Raw genomic sequence first — 20,803 nt, 5'->3', positions numbered from 1 at the left:
TGGGTGTTCAGACTGTGAAAAAAGTTCAGTTTTCATGTTAATGTGGAGTAAGGGGTAAAAATCACATTGGAAGATGTAATTGTTTAAATATAAATGAGAAGAAGAATTAGTTTTATACTAATTATTGCTGTGGTGAATAATGCTTCTGGAAGTCAACCCAAGAACTTCTCTGTTTGCTGTCTGCTTCCTTCTTTTTTATGGCAATATAAATGTCAAGTTTTCTTAGTGCTCCTGCACTGAATAATGCTGAAGAAGACATCTGGCAGTAAACAACTGACCCTTCAACCATTTCCCCCATCCTGGGTGGAACACATACATTACTTTTCCTTTTTTTAAAGAGATTAAAATTTTATGAATAGTTGAGTGATAGCAATTTAAACCAAGTAGTTTAAGACTAATTTTATTAGTGCTTATCCTTCTCTGCATCTACTTTAATATTCATCTATTCATCTAGTATAATACCTCTTGGGAATATTTCCTAACAAATGCAACCTTCCAGACTGCTTCCCAGAACTACGTGGAGTAGAGTTTCTCAATGTGGACCAATTATGTGAATTGCAGAATATGGATGACTAACTTCCAGCACCTGGAATTAGAATAATGGAATTGTAGAATCACCAAGGTTGGAAAAGTCCTCCAAGATCATCCAGTCTAACTCTCCATCTAGCACGACTTTCCCATTAAACCATGTCCCTCAGTACAACATCTAAATGTTTTCTGAACATTTCCAGGGACCATGACTCCACCATCCCCCTGGGCAGCCCATTCCAGCACCTGACCAATCTTTTGGAGAAGTTTTTCATGTCCAACCTGAATGTTCCCTGGTGCAACGTGAGACCATTCCTTCTAGTCCTATTACTAGTTGCATGGAGTAAGAGGCCAATCCCCACCTCGCCACAACTGCCTTCAGGTATTTGTAGAGAGCAATAAGGTCTCCCCTGAGCTTCCTCATCTCCAGACTAAATAATCCCAGTTCTCTCAGCTGCTCGCTGTAAGGCCTGTGCTTGAGACCCTTCACCAGATTAGTTGTCCTTCTCTGTACACAATCCAGGGCCTCAGTCACGGTCTTTCTTGCAGTGAGAGGCACAAAACTGAACACAGTACTCGAGATGCAGCCTCACCAGAGCTGAGTACAGAAGGATGATCACCTCCTTGCTCCTTCTAGTAACACTATTTCTGATACAAGCCAGGATGCCATTGGCCTTTTTTGGCCACCTCGGCACACTGCTGGCTCATGTTCAACTGACCGTCAGCCAACAACCCCAGGTTCATTTCTCTACCCAGTCTTCCAGCCACTCTGTCCCAAGCCTGTAACATTACCTGGGGTTGTTGTGGCCAAAGTGCAGGACCTGGCATTTGGCCTTGTTGAACCTCATCCCATTGGCTTCAGCCCAGCAATCCAGCCTACCCAGATCCCACTGTAGGGCCTTCCTACCCCCAGACAGATTGGCACTTCTTGCCAACTTGGTGTCATCTGCAAACTTATTGAGGGCGCCCGCACTGACCTCATCTGGAGGGGAGACCTCATTGCTCTCTATAACTTCCTGAAGGGAGGCTGTAGTGAGCTGGGGGTCGGCCTCTTCTCTCGTGTCATTAGTGATAGGACCAGGGGGAATGGCTTCAAGCTACGGCAGGGGAGATTCAGGCTGGACATGAGGAAGTATTACTTTTCAGAAAGGGTGGTCAGGCACTGGAACGGACTGCCCAGGGAGGTGGTGGAGTCACCGACCCTGGGGGTGTTCAAGGAAAGGCTGGATGTTGTGTTGAGGGACATGGTTTAGTAGGAGCTATTGGGAATAGGTGAACGGTTGGACTGGATGATCTTTTAGGTCTTTTCCAACCTTGGTGATTCTATGATTCTATGATTCTATGATCAATAAGATATTAAACAGGACAGGCCTCAATACAAACCCCTGGGGAACACCACTCTTGACCATCTTGATTTAACTCCCTTCACCACTCACCGGGCCCAGCCCTCCAGCCAGTTATTTACCCAGCAAAGAGTGCACCTGTCCAAACCATGGGCTGCCAGCTTCTCCAGGAAAATACTGTGGGAGACAGTGTTAAAAGGCTTTGCTGTAGACTATGTCAACAGGCTTTCCATCATTTGCCAGTGGGTCACTTGATTATAGTCTTGCTGCTTATCATGGTTTATTTAGTTTTGCATATACCATACAGTACATAACTTAAGTCCAGATCTTCAAGATTGGAAGACAATTCCATCCATATTCCAAAAGAAATTTTTCAAATACATACGGACAATAACATCAAGTCATCTTGTCTGAAAACATAAATGGAAGTAAGGATTTACAAGAGCAACTGTAATGCAACCAATAGTAATGTTACCCTGAAGGGCTGTCCTTGCTAAGAAAAACTTACAAATATGTGTTCTTGATGAGATCTAGTACCATATTATAGACCCATTGGTAACAGGAGCAAGTCTGATGGGTTGCTGTGGTGTGACATGAACTCTGGGGGTCACAAAACCAACCTCTTTATGTCATTTACTTTTCCATGGAAGGGCTATGTTGCTCTTTTTATAGTGCCTTTATTTTATTTTATTTTATTTTATTTTATTTTATTTTATTTTATTTTATTTTATTTTATTTTATTTTGCTGCTGCAGTTCTTTTTCAAGAGTCAGTTTGTGAGGCCGCTACAGAAATTCTGGGAAACAGCACTGTGACTTGATGACACAGTCCTTAAAGGATGATAGTAGAAATTTTCTTCCATATATGAAACCATGAAATATGAGGAATAAGGAAATAGGAAAACTCAAGTAAAAGGGAAGACACATATAATTGTCTGTGCATATGTGAGAACAAACCTCTAGAATTTCTCCTTTTATCTGTCACTCATCAATAAATTGTATCCTAATGTAGCTACCAAAGCAGATACTGCATGGGATTCTTCTATCTCACCCAGATCCAGTGGGCTTTTCTACAGGAACAGACATCTGACCTGAACCCGTTATTGTGATTTTTGCTGTTATTATCATTATTGCTGGTTGTTATTATCATTATTAATGGAAATATACTAGACTGAAAAATAATGTTATTGTACTTGAAATATAACCGAAACCAACATTTCCAAAATAAGCAGCCTAAAATAGCATGAGCTGCTATCTGCATCTTTCAGAGAGAAGCCAGGAAGCCAAAATCTGAAGTGTCTAGGTTGCCAAAGAAGATAATTGCCCGGTTCTTTTAAAATGTGGGCTAGATGGAGAAATGCATAAATAATTTTTATGGCCCTTTCTTCTTTCTGCCTTGCTAAGCAGAAATATTCCACAGTCATTGAATACTCTTTTCTTTTCTTTCCTTTTTTTTTTTTTTTTTTTTTTTTAATGAACCTATTCATGTTTGTCTTCTGAATAGACTTCAAGGAAAGTTATGTAAACTTTCAATGACACTGAAAGTCTCTGGCTGTCATTTTGATTCATCCCTTAGCTAAAAATATAACGATGAATATGGAAAAACACATTAAAACGGACCATTTTGACCAGAAAAAGTAACTTGTCAAACTCTAAACTTATCAGGAGAGAGTGTTCATTTCATTCAAATGCGGAAAGGAAAAAAAGTGTTTAAAATATATGAAGGAAATTATTTAAACTTTTAAACAATTTCCATTCAAATCTGAAACCACTGAAATGAGAACTGATTTGTTTGTTGGATCTGAACAATTTTTTTTTCTATGATGAGTATTTCATATATATGTTAAAATTCATCATTAAATTTTAATGTATATTAAACTTACATTTTTTCGCTAACATACAGTGCAGAAGTAACTCTGGCATTTTCATAGGAGTAAGTTTTCTGAAGCCTCAGCTGCTGCAGAGCTCAGAGTACTGGTGCTGCAGAGCACTACGCCTGACCAGCTGAGGCCATGCTGCATCTCTTCCCCTTGGAGAGTGCACAGCTGGGATTACTGATGTGGGTAAATGCTTATGGAGTGAATAAAGATTGCCCAGCCTTAGTCCTTGTTGTATTCTCCACTCTAAGTCAATCAAATTAAAATAGAACCTACAGATCTTTTCTACATGACAGAACTGCACGAGAATTGTTTGCATAAACAGTTTTCCATGGGGATGATTGAAGAGTTACGATTAGAAGAAGATTTCAGAATCAGTGCATAAAAAACAAGCGGCAGGAGCCTTCTCTTCAAATCACTGGAAATGACAATTTTTCTTTCTTTCTGGTGACTGTACCAACAAGTAATTGTGTTCAACTGCTGTTAATAGGCTGGTGAGAGGAACCATATACAACTCCTGCAGACAAACAGATTTACCTGGTAAGCCTGTGCAAACAAGTCAAGTGTTTTATTGCAATTCCTGAGCCTTCATGAAAGATTCAGAGGCTTTGTGCAAAACAAAGCCCTGGAAATAGTGTATGTCTGTGAGCATGTACATCTTGGGAAAATTTATATATTCTGTTGTAATCAGAATTTAGAGGCTTTATATATTGATTCCTCCTTAGGACAGCCTTTCCTGATGTTACAGAGAAGGTTTTTGGTTCAGCACCGGCCTGATTCAGCACACAGGTCACACACTTGCCTTTATATTGGCAAAGCCTGCTAACACACCAGCTGGTCTGGCTGATGCTCACACAGTTGCTAAATCTGTTACAATGAAAGAAAAAAGAGCAGGTGGCAGGGACTCCAGAAGACACTGACCTTATCATCAGCAATCTGCGGGAAGCATGTTTTCAGGACTGGATCGTGTTTAGCCTGGAGAAGAATCTGGGGAGACCTCATCGTGACCTTCCAATACTTGAAGGGAGCATATAAACAGGAGGGAGTACGACTGTTTACATGGGTAGATAGTGATAGGACAAGGGGGAATGGTTTTAAACTGAGACAGGGGAGGTTTAGGATAGATCTTAGGAGGAAGTTCTTCACACAGAGGATGGTGACACAATGAAACAGGTTGCCCAAGGAGGTTTTGAATGCCCCATCCCTGGAGGCATTCAAGACCAAGCTGGATGTGGCTCTGGGCAGCCTGATCTGGTGGTTGGTGACCCTGCACATAGCAGGGGGGTTGAAACCAGATAATCATTGTGGTCCTTTTCAATCCAGGCCATTCTATGATTTTGTGATTCCATGATTCTATGATTCCCTAAGTCCTATGTTTAGGAAGTTTGAAGAAAACTTTGCATTCAAAAATCCTACCTAGTTTGTTAATACCTTTGTTGTTTCCCACAGTGTACGTGCCATGTCTTTGCACTGCCTGCCATGAAACACTGCTGCCACCTGATGAAGGGTTTGAGAGAGTCAAAAGAGGGTGACCATTGAACTGATGTTTTACGAGCTAAAAAGACAAACTGCACTTGCAATTCCATGTTGCAGGTCAAACCAGGACCTGCACTGTAAATGGACTCTCTTTTTAGCATTCCAAAGAGCCTTCTACATCTCATAAGGCAGAAAATGTAAGAGGCCTTACAAATCTGGCTTAAATGAAATATTTTAATAACCAGAATGGAAATGAAGCACAACTATGCTTAATAGTGCATGGAGTTTTCTGCAGAGCAGAGATATCATATTTCAGTTCGAAAAAATAACTGTAGAACTGAAGTTTCACAATCATGAAGTCACAGAGATGATGAACATCAAAATGATGTAGAACTATATGTTAGTTCCTCTAAATAAAAAAACAGCATCAGTTGTTGATCTTAATAAAAGCAGTGGAAGCACAGAGGAAGATATAAGCCTGGAAGAATGAGAGCTGGGTGTGAAGTGAGCTGGTAGGGCTGACAAACTGCTTCTGCATTTCAAGGGCCATTAACTTATTATTGAATATAACATGGCATCTGCCTTGACATCTGGCTTTTCAAATTTATCTCTAATGACCAGGGAAATTGAATTTAAATTCTGCAGCTACTGATAGGTGCTCTTGCTAAAGGATAAACCTTAAGGTTATTTATCATACAGGTGAAAAAACAAGGCTGTGTTTTCTTGACCTACTCCTCCATCCCCTTAGAATTATACTGTTAAAGAGCTGATATTACAAAAACCCTTGTAATTCAACATGCCAGTAAGCTTTTTTTTTTTTTTTTTTTTTAATGTCTGAAATCAAAGGACTGTTTTGTGGATAAGAGTAAATTCTAATAGAGACTGAAACTGTAATCCTGCTGCTCGATGTGGTACTGGAAACTTTACAGCATCTCTTCCTGGTTTTCCTCACAGTTTGAAAATCATTTATTTTTAAAAGTGTAATAATTCAATTAATAAATACTCTTTCATGAAAGGGAGAGGGAGAGGGAAAGGGGAAGAGGAACAGAAAAGGAGGGATGGACAGTTCTGATGGCCATCAAAAAAGTCAGTTTATTAGAAGACACGTGAAATAATGCTCTTCATCTTTCAAGATGCAGACAACTTCACATCAGCTAGCCTTAATTTCAGTAAGTTATGGAACTAAAATTTCTAAACAGTAATTTGTCTGAATGTCTGATTTAGATAATTAACATGGGCATAAATTCAAAATAGAGGAAAGGGATAAAATTACATGTCTTTGAAAGCTGGAAAGAAGATCTTATCCTCCTACCTTAAATTTAATCAAGCAATCTGATTCAATCTTTAAACTTTCTGGGAGACCTCACTGTGGCTTTTCAGCTCTTGAACCGAGCTTAGAAGCAGGAGTGAGGCTGACTTTTTACAGGGTCTGATAGCAATAGAACAAGGGGGAATGGATTTAAAGTAAAAGAGGGGAGGTTTAAGTCAGATATCAGGAAAAAATCTTTGACTGGTGAGGCACTGGCAAAGGCTGCCCAGAGAGGCTGTGGGTGGCCCATCCCTGAAGGTGTTCAAGGCCAGATTAGATGGGGTTCTGGGCACCCTCATCTGGTGGGTGGCAACCCTACCCTGGTAGGGAGTAGATGATCTTTAAATTCCCTTCTGACATAAGCCTTTCTATGATTCTTCTGTCAGTGCAGTCTATGCCTCTGAAGCCAATACCCAGTGAAAACTATGCGCACAAAATCCAGATGTGTGAGCTGTGTCATCACAGCAACAGTTTCACACTTGATTACTAGATGCTGGCACAGTCTAGAGCAGCCTCAACCTCATTTGTTGGATTCATGAAAGTTTCCTCAAGGCGGTAGTAAATATGAATGCAGGAGGGCATATCTGAACCTGAAAGAGGTGAACGTGGTCAGAGCATGATTTATTTTCCTCAGCTGACAATTTGTGAAAAATAGTACTTGGTAAACATAGGATATGCATAGAATTTCTCTGTGGCTGTGTCACATGTGAATATTAAATGTGTGTGGTTTGATTATTCCAAAAGGATATGATATTTTTACTTTCTCATCCACAGATACTGCTAGATAATGACACAATACTACTCACATAGCACTTCTTTGTGTTCTTTCTCTTCCTTGTTCTATTTTTGTCTTGTTTCATAGAAGAATGTTTCCAGTAGTGACGAATTTTGAAGTGGAACATAATTAGTGTGCAATGTTTACATATAAAATTTCACATCTAAATTGCACAAGTTACAACTGCACTGGCATTCTAATTGCGTGGTGCACTAGGCTCCAATATCCTGCAGCACAAAGCATTAGTCAGCATGGAAAAATGTGAGTATATTCAACTGCAGAATGTAAAACTAAGAATACAGTCAATAAAGTCAATTAAATGATGCGCTGTCTGCAAATGGATGAATGTGAGGTTTTACTGCAGACCATAAAGTTTCTCTATGCTTTGTATCACAGAACATGTCTTTTTAATATGGAAGATCCTTTCTGAGGTTTAATGTGCTGAGAATAATGCCATTTTATTATGTGACTGCAGTCTCTTTTATTTGTTTGATGGACCAATGTCCTTCAAATGAATATCTATCTCACTAAAGACAAACATAGACTGCTGCATCCTTCATGCTTTGCTTATGGCAAAGCAATTATACTCAGCAGAATACAGATTACACTACAGCTGATAGTTTCCAAGTTTCAATTGCACATCAGTAGCAATAATTATATATTTATTTTTTTTGCCATAGATTCAGTTTCTGGTTTAAAGCTTCTTCCATAGCATTTAATGATATTATTCAAGATGATTTTGATGAAAGGAGAGATCAAAAACTCTCCTTAAAATATGAGTGCATCCAGCAAACTTTAGATGATATCTGCCTATGCCAGAGCACATTAGCCACATTTCCTTATATACTGTAAACTTTATCCTCTAAAACATTTTAGACACTAAAATACACTCAAAACAAATTTTAACTCAATTTCAAGATAGAAAAGAACAACAATTTGGTCAAAATTAACATTCTCAAATTGAAATTCAAACTGTAAACTATAAAACCATTAAATGCACTAATTGATACAAATGGATACAAACATTTCACCAACATCCCCTAATTTACTAAAATCATGGACAGAAGCAGTTATTTGTCAGAAGTGCTTTATGCTCTTCTTTATAGGCAAGGTGGTATAAAGTTATCCTGTCTGTGTCAAAACCTATTTGAAACTGCAAATTGAGCTCATGTTTACATGTAGCAGTTCAGAAACAGCTCTGCCTATTGTTCTGCTGTTTCTTGACTTGATTGATCAGTTCTTACTGTTTGTTCTGTCTGGATCTATTTTGATTTATTTGGATTTGATTCTTTTCATATAAGCTTTATGCATCGTCAGAACCAAGTCATCTTTAATAGCTTTCCTGATTGACTGGACAAGAGTCTTAAAAGACAGATTTAAGGTTTTGAGATAGCACTGGCATTCAAAGTTCACTCTATTCACAACATTTGCCAATCTTTTCACATGCTAGGCATTTCTCTACATAACTGGCTATGTGATATTTAGCCCCATTTTCAATTATATTACTTTTATCCATATTCAGAAGTGGCAAATTCAAGACTATGCAGACAAACTCAATGAAAAATGTATAAGAAAGAAACCATTCAAGTATAAAATGGCTCGTGGCTCGGCAAGGACCTGCTGGGCATGCTGAGGGCAAAGAAAGGTGTGTACAAGCTCTGGAAACAAAGGTATGTCACCTGGGAACAACACAGGGATGCTGTCCAAACTTGCAGACATGAGATCAGGAAAGCCAAGCCACAGGCAGAACTGAACTTGGTGGGGGATGTGAAAAACAATAGGAAGACTTTCTACAGGTACATTGGCCAGAAGAGACAGCAAGTGTACCTCCTTTGGTAAATGTAAAAGGAGAATTGTAAAATGTAAAAGGGCGAAGAGAAGGCTGAGGTGCTGAATGAGTTCTTTCCCTTGGTCTTCACTGGCAGCCAGGATTCCAGTACTTCTCACATCCCTGAGCCCTGCATCCCTAAACCTCTAGGTGGAGATCGGGGCAGTAAATCCCCCCCCACTGGGAGGGCAGAGCAGGTCCGAGACTGCCTCACGAGACTGAATGTGTACAAGTCTATGGGGCCAGATGGCGTGCATACCAGGGTTCTGAAGCAGTTGCCGAACCACTCTCCATCATATTTGAAAAGTTGTGGCTGTTAGGTGAGGTCCTGGATGACTGGAGGAAGGATCACATCACTCCCATTTCCAAGAAAGGGAGCAAGGAGGACCTGGGGAGCTACAGACTAGTGAGTCTCCCCTCTGTGCCTGGGAAGATCATGGAACAGATCATCCTGGACAACATGCTTGATCACATGAGGAATTAGTATGTGATCCGAGACAGCCAGCATTGCTTCACCAGGGGAAGGTCATGCTTGACCAATCTGGTGGCCTTCTGTGGTGGAGTGACAGCATTGGTGGACTGATGTCATTTACCTGGACTTGAGCAAGGCCTTTGACATGGTCCCCCACCACATCCTTATCTCCAAATTGGAGGGATGTGGATTTGATGGGTGGACGATCCGATGGATAAGAAACTGGTTGAAAGGCTGCAGACAGAGGGTGGTCATCAATGGTTCTGTGTCCAGGTGGAGGCAGGTGACGAGCAGGGTCCCCCAGGGATCTGTCTTGGGACCAGTGCTCTTTAACATCTTTATCAATGACATCGATGACAGAATCGAGTGCACCCTCAGCAAGTTTGCTGATGACACCAAGCTGAGTGATGCGGTTGACACAGTAGAAGGAAGGGATGCCATTCAGAGGGACCTTGAGAGGCTAGAAAGGTGGGCCCGGGTGAACCTGATGAGGTTCAACATGGCAAAGTGCAGAGTTTTGCACTTGGGCTGGAGAAATCGCAGGCATCCATACAGACTGGAAAGAGCGGTCCTTGAGAGCAGGCCTGCAGAGAAGAACCTGGGGGTCCTGATGGATGAAAATCTTAACATGAGCCAGCAGTTATGACCTTGCAGCTGGGAGAACAAATGGTATCCTGGGCTCCATCAGAAGAAGGGTGGCCAGCAGAGACAGGGAGGTGATTGTCCCCCTCTACTCTGCTCTTGTGAGGCCCCATCTGGAGTACTGTGTCCAGGTCTGGAGCCCCCAGTACAAGAAAGACAGGGAGCTGTTGGAGAGGGTCCAGAGGAGAGCCACAAAGATGATCTGGGGACTGGAGCACCTCCCCTATGAAGACTGGCTGAGGGAGCTGGGCTTGTTCAGCCTGGAGAAAAGAAGGCTGCAGGATGACCTCATTGCAGCCTTTCAGTACCTAAAGGGAGCCTACAAACAGGAGGGAAATCAACTCTTTGAAAGGGTTGATAATGGCAGGACAAGGGGAAATGGTTTTAAGTTGAGGGAGCGGAGATTTAGGTTGGATGTTAGGGTGAAGTTCTTTACTATGAGAGAGTGGTGAGGTGCTGGAACTGACTGCACAGAGAGGTTGTGGATGCCCCGTCCCTAGAGGTGTTCAAGGCCAGATTGGATGGGGCCCTGGGCAGCCTGGTCTAGTATTAAATGTGGAGGTTGGTGGTCCTGCATGTGGCAGGGGGTTGGAGCTTCCTTGAGGTCCATCCTTGAAGTCCCTTCCAACCCTGGCTATTCTGTGATTCTGTAATATCATCTAGAAGAAGGGCTAAAATCCTCAGTTATCATGAGCTACAAGCACACAGAAAATACAGCATCTTTTCTTTTATGCTAATGTTTATACATGATTGGGCCTATGGCAGATTACAAAATGAAATAATCTCATTTGCATTTCAGTACGTGAGATGGTGTCTATATTCAATGTATGTCCACTTAGTGAGGTTCCAGAGAGAGCAGTGCCATGAGACCATGAGAATACTTGTGCTGACAGAAGGGATAAGCTAGGCAGCCTCTGCTTGTGCTGTTAGTCCATGCTTGCTTGAAGGAATCACAAAATTATGGCCTTAGATTTAGGAGACTACATAAAAGAGCTCTCTCTATAGATACTGGATACAGAAGAGCTTTCCACTTTAGAGTAGTGGATGCTTACATTTTACAATGTTTTTAGATCTTACTAAAATCACAACTGATTTTAATGGTATGTGCATTTCTAGATCTGTATGGCCTTCTTGAAAATGTCTCTTTTGATAGAATCTTCAGTAAAATAAATATATTTTTAAACAGTCTCCTGGAAAAAAAAAATAAAGAAAATTAAAAAATCAGCAACTTGATGTCAGTTTGGATTCCTGGGACTGCAAAAAGTATTTTTCTGATTTCTGTTGTCATCTGTTCTCATAGTGATCTGTAAGAAATGAGAGATGCAATTAGCCAAGCATGGGGAAAATCAAATTGCCATAATCAGAAACCAATCCTGAATGTTGCAACTGTTCCAGACAGCAATCAAATGAACATAAAGGGTATAGACAAAAGAAGTTCTGGTGTTAAAAAGGAGCAGAGTAAACTAATGTAGGTGAATTTGTCAGTTGTTTGCTGCAATCACGCCAAATAGAAATACATTCTTTATAACTCTGATCTCTCCAGTATTGTGCTTGTTACTGATTATGAGGAGTAACTGCATGGTGAACAATTCATATGTAGAAATACAAATGTCTGATTAGTTTCAATGAGCTCTGTGTGGGCCCAAAGGCTGTGTTCCTTAGAAGAATGTATAGCACAAACTGATCAAAGCAGGAGGAACGTAAGCTTTGTTCTACTCAGTTGTATTTGAGTTTGATGTCAAAGGGTCCTGCAAAGGTTCTGCAAGCAGGTTACTCATTTCATTAGGGAAAGTGAAAGATGATAAGATTTTACATAGGCAAATTATTAAGGTTGAATTACATCTTCATGGAAGAGGGAACTTACTGTTTCATTTAGAGCATTTCTCTCCCCATTCCAGAAGTAGGATAGTAGGGCAGTGATAGTAGGATGTTAGATACAGAGAGGGTTATTGATTCTCACCTCTTACATTTGTGCACAACTACTAGAATCTTTTTTTAAAAATCAAGTATCTGTGATTGAAGTGTAATTTATGTAGAAAAGTGTACCAATCTTTAATGTAAGTTTCATTAAAATAAGTCTTCCATGTCCCATGTTCCAAGTTGGTTAAATATCCTCACTCCTAAAGTATGACTGAACTTATCCAGTGTCAGACAAGCAAATTCAGCAGTATTTGCTAGGTGCTTTCTGAATGGGAGGCTCTTATGTAACCACATTTATTTTTCCTCTCTTGGAACTTTACATGTTGATGCTACATTTGTTGTTAATCATGAATCCAAATGACTCTTTCTTAAACATTCTTGAATTTCTCAACTTTCTGCTTAAAGCTGAAGATATAGGATACAAAGCAAGTATTTCAGTGAGTATTCAGTCATCGCTGTGACTGTCCCTAAAATAAAGGGATGCTCTGCTTGCTACTTCCTCTTCATATTTTTCTAGTTTTACCAGCAAGATTGTATTAAGTCTGCTCTCATCCTTGGCAAATGGTTGAGGCTCGCTCATTTAACAAGAGATAAATCCATAAACTGTTGGCAAAGTTTAAATTATAAATGCCTTCACAGATGACCTTTATGTGCCTCCCTGAAAAGTGATTGCTAAGCAGTCAGCATGCCTTCTACATTATTTACTTCTTAATCTCACAGACCTTATCAGTAATTATTTCTTATTTCCTCCTGGCTAATGATAAAAATATATAATCAGCTCAGGTCAAGATCCAGTCCTTGTGGGAAAGCCCTAGAAATGCATCTAGCCATGGATAATTTCATTTACAGTTATACAATGAAAGTCACCTGCTAACTAAATTACTTCATGCATAATATAGATTTAATATGGCTTTATTTTTAAATACTAAATATTATGTGATTAACAGTGGCTTGTTTGCTGGTAAACAAGAATTAAATATTTTTTGTAAATTTCTTTAATAAATATGCTACTCTAAGCAAGTCATTGCCATCAGGCATGTTGCCAAATGTCCTTAAAGAGTCCCATCAGTATTGGTGAAAGACTATTTTAGTCACATTAATAACTTTATCTGTGTGAACTACTGATTTTATATATACATATAAAGAAGTTTGTTTTTATAAGCACTAAATACCTAAACCAGAAAGGAACAAAAGCAGATCTTTCCAAAGAACCAGATGTTTGCTAACATGGTTGGCATGCGGTTTTCCAACCTGAGCTTTGTGCATAGTGACAAGGGAGCCTGGGACAGCTCTGACTGTGCAAATATTCAAATAACCAGACTCTGGTATTTTTTTATGATTCATGACACGTAAGTATGCTCTTCTTCCCCTTGATTTGTTAGTGTACAATATGAATTATTAAATTCTGGTCTGAAAAAGCTGTAAGGCACTGTCTTTTCATTGTTTCCTATCTGTTTGCTATTCTTCTTCTCCATCATGTGCCTATGGGAATCCCTTCACTTGAATCATCTGAGGGAAAGGAAGAGTTGGTAGCTCACAGTACAAGTAATGAGAGTCACTGATTTATCATAGAATCATAGAATCATAGAATGGTCTGAGTTGAAAAGGACCACAGTGCTCATCCACTTCCAACCCCCTTCTGCGTGCAGGGTCACCAACCAGCAGACCAGGCTGCCCAGAGCCACATCCAGCCTGGCCTTGAATGCCTCCAGGATGGGGCATCCACAACCTCCTTGGGCAACCTGTTCCAGTGCCTCACCAGCCTCTGGGGGAAAAACTTCCTCCAATTATTTAGTCATATAATGTGTAAGTCGAATCAGCAACTAAACAGAAACATCCCTGGCATGATGGAATACGTGAGAGTAGAACTCCCTGAGGCAGAGATTATGTTGACTGTCCTGAGGTTCCCCTGGAGTTTACACAGCTCAGGATGGATATTGTTTTCCTCCTGATTTGCTTTTCTTTCTGTCAGTCTATTCCTCAAAAAATGGCAAGCGATGCTAAATTAATGTGAATCCAGCGATCAAATCCCCAGTTAGAGAAAAAAGCAAAGTTTCATTAAGTAATTGCACCTCTTAAACAAGATGGCTTGTTGTGGGTTTTCGAGGTTTAGCACAAAAAATATATTAATGACCTTACACAATATTTAAGACTATATAATGTGAATATAGTATTATGCTAATAATATTACATGGTGACTTCTCTGAATCAGTCCAAAGAATGGGATTCATCAACTTGCTTTGATTAACATTTATTTAACCGATCTGAATAAATCCCTTGATCTCTTGTCCACTATCATTAGTAAGGGACACATATTTCCAGAAGGCAATTCCTCTGACCCATCAGATGGGTTTCAGGATGTTACAAATCATTATCAGAATGTACACATTTATTCCTGTTTAATACAGAGGGACTTCAGGCAACTTAATTAAATACTAAACTTTGCATGCTAAAATAAGTGCGAGCAAAGGCCAACAGTAATATTAAGCAATTTCTTAGCATCAGGAATAGTAATATTCTTTACTATAAGACTTTTAAAAAGTTAAAATTTCTATGATCTGATTTTCTTCTAATTAAATTTTGCTGACTTTAAAAATACAAATAAATTAGTAGCTCCTAGGATGTGCTGCTGCCAAAGCCCTGGCATGCTGAGTGTTCTTCTATGGCCCCATATGTTAAAGTTGCATTTATAGTTTTGGTGAAAGTAATACTTTTAGGCTGAATGGAATCACAACTTGTTTTCATGCACAACTTCTGTATGCATGCATTTCAAAGCAAATTGTAATTCATAAGCCAAATCTGCAGCCTACTAAAATTGTAAAGGTAATTACTCCTGGAGTGAAATTTGGTTCAACTCTGAACTTAAGTTTTCTTGAATGAGATCAAGGACAAGTCTCTGTACCTTCAGTCTGTGTACCTTCAATCTCACAAAATGAGTTATAACTCGTGGCTTCCCCATTTGTCAGGGAAATGGTTACAGTATTGAAGAACAAGAAATTGTGCTATTACCAGGGATGCTCAGAAATTTCAGAGCAATATATTTGATCAGAAAGCGTTAAATGACAGAAATAAAAATTACACCCAAGAAAGGATCAGTTTTAACAACACATTTTTCAACATTCTGTTTCCCTGTTGTGTATGAAGTGTATGGACAGATCTATACACTCTATTCCATTGAATTAAACTATTAATTAGGGCACTGACAGGCCTGCGGTCCATATAAGCAAGCAGTCTTGCAGATAAACATAGGTTTATCAAATTACAAGTTTATGGTTACAAGAGGCCTCTGGATGCCATCTTTTCCAATATGCTACTCAAAGTAGATTGCTCAGTTCCTTAACTATGGCTTATTTCCTAGAACGCTCTGGGGATAAAGATCATGTAAGAGTAAGATAGTTCAGCTAACTTCTTGAGAAGGTGAAAGAATTTAGTGATACAGATACAAACCATCTATGCCAGGTTGCCTCAAAGTCAGAAGGCAATCCCTGAAGTATTGAATTTACGAAGTGTATTTCTTCTTTCAGCTAATTTTTTTAAAATTTCTGTAAAGAAAGATGCGTGCATTCAAAAGGTATCTCATGTCACATGCTGTAGACAAATACTTTAGAGCAGTTTCTACCTTGCATTCCTTGTTTTCCCCCTAGGATACCAAATGGATTTGATTTGAGTGTTGGAAGAGTAAGGGGTAAGTTGCTTCTTCAGGACAGATCACTTTCCTGATATCTATGTTCATGCCTTCATTGAGCATTGCAACTTCATTACAGTTATGAATACTGGCCCTGGAAGTAACTATGCTCCTCCTGAAAAGTGTACCTTCTGGTGAGATCTGTATAGCCCCTGTCTAACCAAAACACTTAAAAGATAAACACTTAAAAGAATAACCATAAACCAAAATACTCCACAAAACATTTTAGGAATTGCATATTACAACCCTTAGGACATAGTTATGATATAAAGACTGTTCTGAGTAGATTTTCCCCAAGTAACCTTTTCCCCTGCAGCTTATCAACAGAAAATGATATTGCTTTCTGTTCCAACAACACTTTTAAATTTTTCTCTTTTTACAGTCTGTTTGTCTTTCAGCAAGATGCCACTACATCAGAAATATGAGAAAGGAAAAAAGGCTTATAAATCAAAATATTACCCAACCATAAAAGTGTATCTTAGCATAACTGATCAACAAACATGCAATGAATACACTGTTCTGTTCTTACTGAGCTATAAAAAAGAAATCACATTTATTTCACTATTGGAAAACATGCTATAAAGAAATAAATCAGGTACACACAGCACATTCCCCAAAGGGAAGTTCTTCAGGAGAAAGAATCATCAGAAGTTTGCATTAACCAAAGAAACAACACAGTAACATTAAAATTGTCAGTATAGATGATGTATTTCCCCGACTTGTAGTTAATACTGATATTATATGTACATAGTAAAAGAGAACAAAAAAGAGAACCAAAAAGGAAAATACTGTTATTTCCTTAAGCTTTGGTATATAGAACAGTAAGGGGGCTGAACCAGGCTTTGAGCACCTGATGGAACTGTAGGTGTCCCTGTATGTTGTAGGGGGCTTGGACTAGATGGCCTTTAAGAGTCTTTTCCAATCCAAATGTTCTGTGATTCTGTGATCTTGTGCCTGAAAGCACAAACTTTCTATGAATGCTAGAAGGTGACTGTGCATTGTAGCAACCTCTACACCAATAAAGAAAAACAGGACTAGATTTTTTGGCATGATGTGGCAGTATTTGGGCTACAAAACAAAGATACAGAGATGCTGACTGTAAACTGTCTATGGAAATTATTCCTGGTCCACACTAACCGTGATTTGTTCCCATGTATCGCCTGGGGGAAATGAGTACCCTGGCCAGAGGGTCATTGAGGCCAATCCAACAACATGGTAAGGCCAGGAGCAAGCTACACTGTTTGTATCTGCACCATCTTGCCATTTAATGTAATTCTACAAACATATAATCATGGTGTATTCAGGTCTGCTATGTTTGGTAAAGCTTGGAAGTAACGATAAGGTGCTTCCGCTGAAGCCCGTGGATTCATTCTAAGACAGTGCATTAAGAACTGATTTGAAACAACAGTTGATATGAAAAATATTGATTACCTGTTAACCTTTTTATACGCCCTCTGAGCAGAAATGATCACATGCCAATCTTTTCATTTTCCTCTTTTTTTTTTTTTTTTTTGAGCTGCAGTTAAGCAGTTCTTGACTATCAATTATAATGAAGACAGAAGAAGATGAGGTAGATAATTGAATACGCATTATTACAGAGATTGAACTATACTGTGGTTGCTACAGTGGGCTGATTCTGTAGGTTAAATTGCTTGATAGCTTTTTGTAGCTAATGATTAATGATAGGAACCTCTTACAGGATTTCATTTGTGGAAGCATTAGGGACTGTTATGTTTTAGCAATACTAAAAGTTGTTCCTGCGATGCAGTGGCTGAGAATTCTTACAGGAAACATCAAACAATTTCCTTTGTTCAATTCTACTAGTGCACAGTAATTGTTCTGTGAGTAGTTCCAAGTATTCTGTAATTCTTAATTTACTGCTTTGCTCTTAGAGAAATTGATTCCAAGCTATAATTTATTTAACTACATGTGCTTTTATGCATTTAATGATCTCTTTTCCTCTTTTTCCTCTTTTTTTTTTTTTTTTTTTTTTTTTGGTATTTTAACAAGCAATTTATAGTTTCTCATTTGTTTCCTACCTGCAAAATAGAAGGCCAACAAAAGGGCAGGGGAACAATGAGGGCTCATCCTTGTGTGCTGGCATTGCAGCTACGGGTAAGCAGATTTGCTGCTAAGCAGCCCCACTGAGGGAAAGACAGAATACTCCAAACTCAAGTGAAAGATGTTCCTAAAGGTCAAGGGAAGCAGAGGATGATTGACATTAAAACATTCTCATGGCTGTGGCTGGCTTAGACTCAAGGATAAATGATTTGTGTCAGTCTTAGACACATTTTTCAGATATAGTGACTTAAGAAAGTTATTTTATGAAACTATAAATAAATATGTTTTGGCATAATTCTTGGAATATTAAAGACATGAAAGACAAATGCCACATATAATTGAACAAATTTGTTGCTATTAAAAATGTAGAACTGTGTAAAAGATTTAAGAAAATACCTCTAAAATGACAGTAAGACAAATGAAAAGTAATTCCGCTAAAATAAATTAAAAGGCAGGTCCAAAAAATGTATTGCTGGGGGAAAAAAATAAAAACAAAAGAATTCTGTGCTAGCTAGGGTTACTTCTAGATCAACTACATCATTCACTAATTTCAAGAAACAGACTGTGAAGAGTACAGAATTTGGGGGGAAAAAACATCAACAACGAGTGTGCTGTGAGTTGGCTTTTAGTTAATTTGAAGAGTTGCATCTGCCCCTCCAGATTGATCCATCTTGTTGGATAGGATTACGATTATTTAACAGGCTGGCTGGAAAAGAACAATGAATAGGATGTGGCTGTTTTTTATTTACTAGGAGGCATGGTTATCTTGGCATCGGTAAGAATTCCCGACTTACTCATTGTGTGTGATTAAATACGTTTGCAGATATTAACACTGTAGTTCTGAGGCATTCTCCATTGCAATGAGCAGAGCCAGGTACAAAGCGGTAGAGGAAGATGTTATCATGTAGTCTGCATATACTGGCACTGCACTGAGTGCTGTGGCTGAACCTGGTGTAGACATACCTGGGAGAGTTCTACTCAGGTGAGCACTGGTAATAATTTTGATAAAAATGAAATGATTTTGAATTTTAATGAACATTTGGAAACACTTGGAGTCCCCTGTAAAATGGTACGTTGCTGAATGATTTTTGTTATTCTCACCAAAGTTGGTTAGGATATAACTAAGATAGCAATCCATTTTTTCTGTAGACAGTTATCTAAGACATGAGTATCTCTTGCATAGGTTAACATTTCTGTGCATGTGGGGAAAGGGAAATATAGCTGTCTTCCATTTCTTTATGAATTCACATATGGTGTTCAAGGAACATTAAGGTGTGGTACTGAGTGACATGATTTAGTGGGGTTATATTGGTGGTAAGTGGATGGTTGGAGTGGACAGTCTTGTAAGTGTTCTCCAATCTCGGTGATTCTGTGATTCCCATTTCTTTATGACAAGTTGCAAGAAATGTTATGAAACTTTGGATCTGAGTACAGCAAAAATACTGCATTAAAAAAACTGGCAATTTTCAAAAGGTCATCATAGCACATTTGTTACTAACAGCTGCTAAACACTTGCTAAGCTGAACTTTCTAAGTCTGTAAGTATTCCTCAGTTTGTTTCCTAAGAGCTGACTTAACATTTTTTCTATTATCTAGTTGTATAACCCTACAGAATGTTTGCTGAGAAGTAGAAAAAATCAGACTCAGTACATTCATGCTCTGCATAATAAGTTCACTATTCACTGCAGAATAATAATATTCTGGTTGTGTATCTCACTTTTTTTCCAGAAAAGAACGCATTGAACCAAAAGTCTGGTAATGAAGGAGGAACTGAAGAGGCATACATCTGCTGTCAGTGACACAATGATTATGATGAGAGTAGGATATCTCTACTGCAGTAGCAACTGCAGCCTGTAATCAAGATTGGGACATTTTATACCTAAAAATTAGAGAAATATAGACATATATACATTTTTTTCATAAAAGGAGTATAATACTCTCTTCTCTAAATCATAGATTTATCAATCAGAGCTCTATCTGAAGTGTTTTTCTTCTTCCTTGTTGATGTTCAGTAACTTGCTTGGTTTGTTAGGTAAAGTAGTTCTTGGAAACTGTGTAAAACTTTCACTTTATTCCATTGGTTTCAGTGGATATTGGGTTTTGATAGTGAGTACTGAATAAATAGCCTGGGAAGGGAAGTTCAGAAAAATAAACAGTGTTAATATTTTGAGTTTGAATATGAAAGATATGAAATTATATATGAAATGAAAGGTGTTGAGAAGCCAAATAGGATGTCATGAGAAGTACAATCAGCCACAAGAAAAAAAAAAAAAAAAGAGGGAGAAAAAAAAGGAAAAAAAAATAGCATTGCATGAATTGAGATGTAAAAAAAAAAAAAAAAAAGAGAGAGAATATGGTTATTAGTACAAAAGATTGTGCATAATTGATATTAAGGGAAAAAATGAAAAACTGCTACTTTTCCTCATTACTTCAAATGAACACAAAACTAAAAACTACAGAATTCCAAAGCTTCTATTCTATTTTTCATAACTCATTTGAAAAATACTTATGTTGTGGCTTCTTATGACTCAGATACTGATTTTTACATTTTAAAAACAAGAAAACATGCCTGAATAATAATTATTCCATCTGGTCAATTCTTAGTGACCTATGTTTGCACTGGACAATTTTTAGAGTAGCTTGCACAACATGTACTAACCATTTGAAATCTGTGCACCTAATCATCAAGTCTGTTTGAAATGAAATTGATGTGGTTTCATTTTCATCTCTGATCCCATCTCAATGTATTTTTAAAGCTAGATTTTTAATGAAAATTTATCTGTTTAATTGAGCTTTGATTCTGAATGATTTTTTCCAGCTACTTTATTACTATCATCTAGTGCACATTGGTTTAATGTGCTAAGAATTGTACAGTTACAAGACATTGTGA

This window comes from Tympanuchus pallidicinctus, unplaced genomic scaffold (assembly GCF_026119805.1).
Source record: "Tympanuchus pallidicinctus isolate F22 unplaced genomic scaffold, pur_lepc_1.0 scaffold1, whole genome shotgun sequence".
Lineage (NCBI taxonomy): Eukaryota > Metazoa > Chordata > Aves > Galliformes > Phasianidae > Tympanuchus > Tympanuchus pallidicinctus.
The sequence above is the reverse complement of the archived record's forward strand: the minus strand, read 5'-3'. Positions refer to the sequence as shown.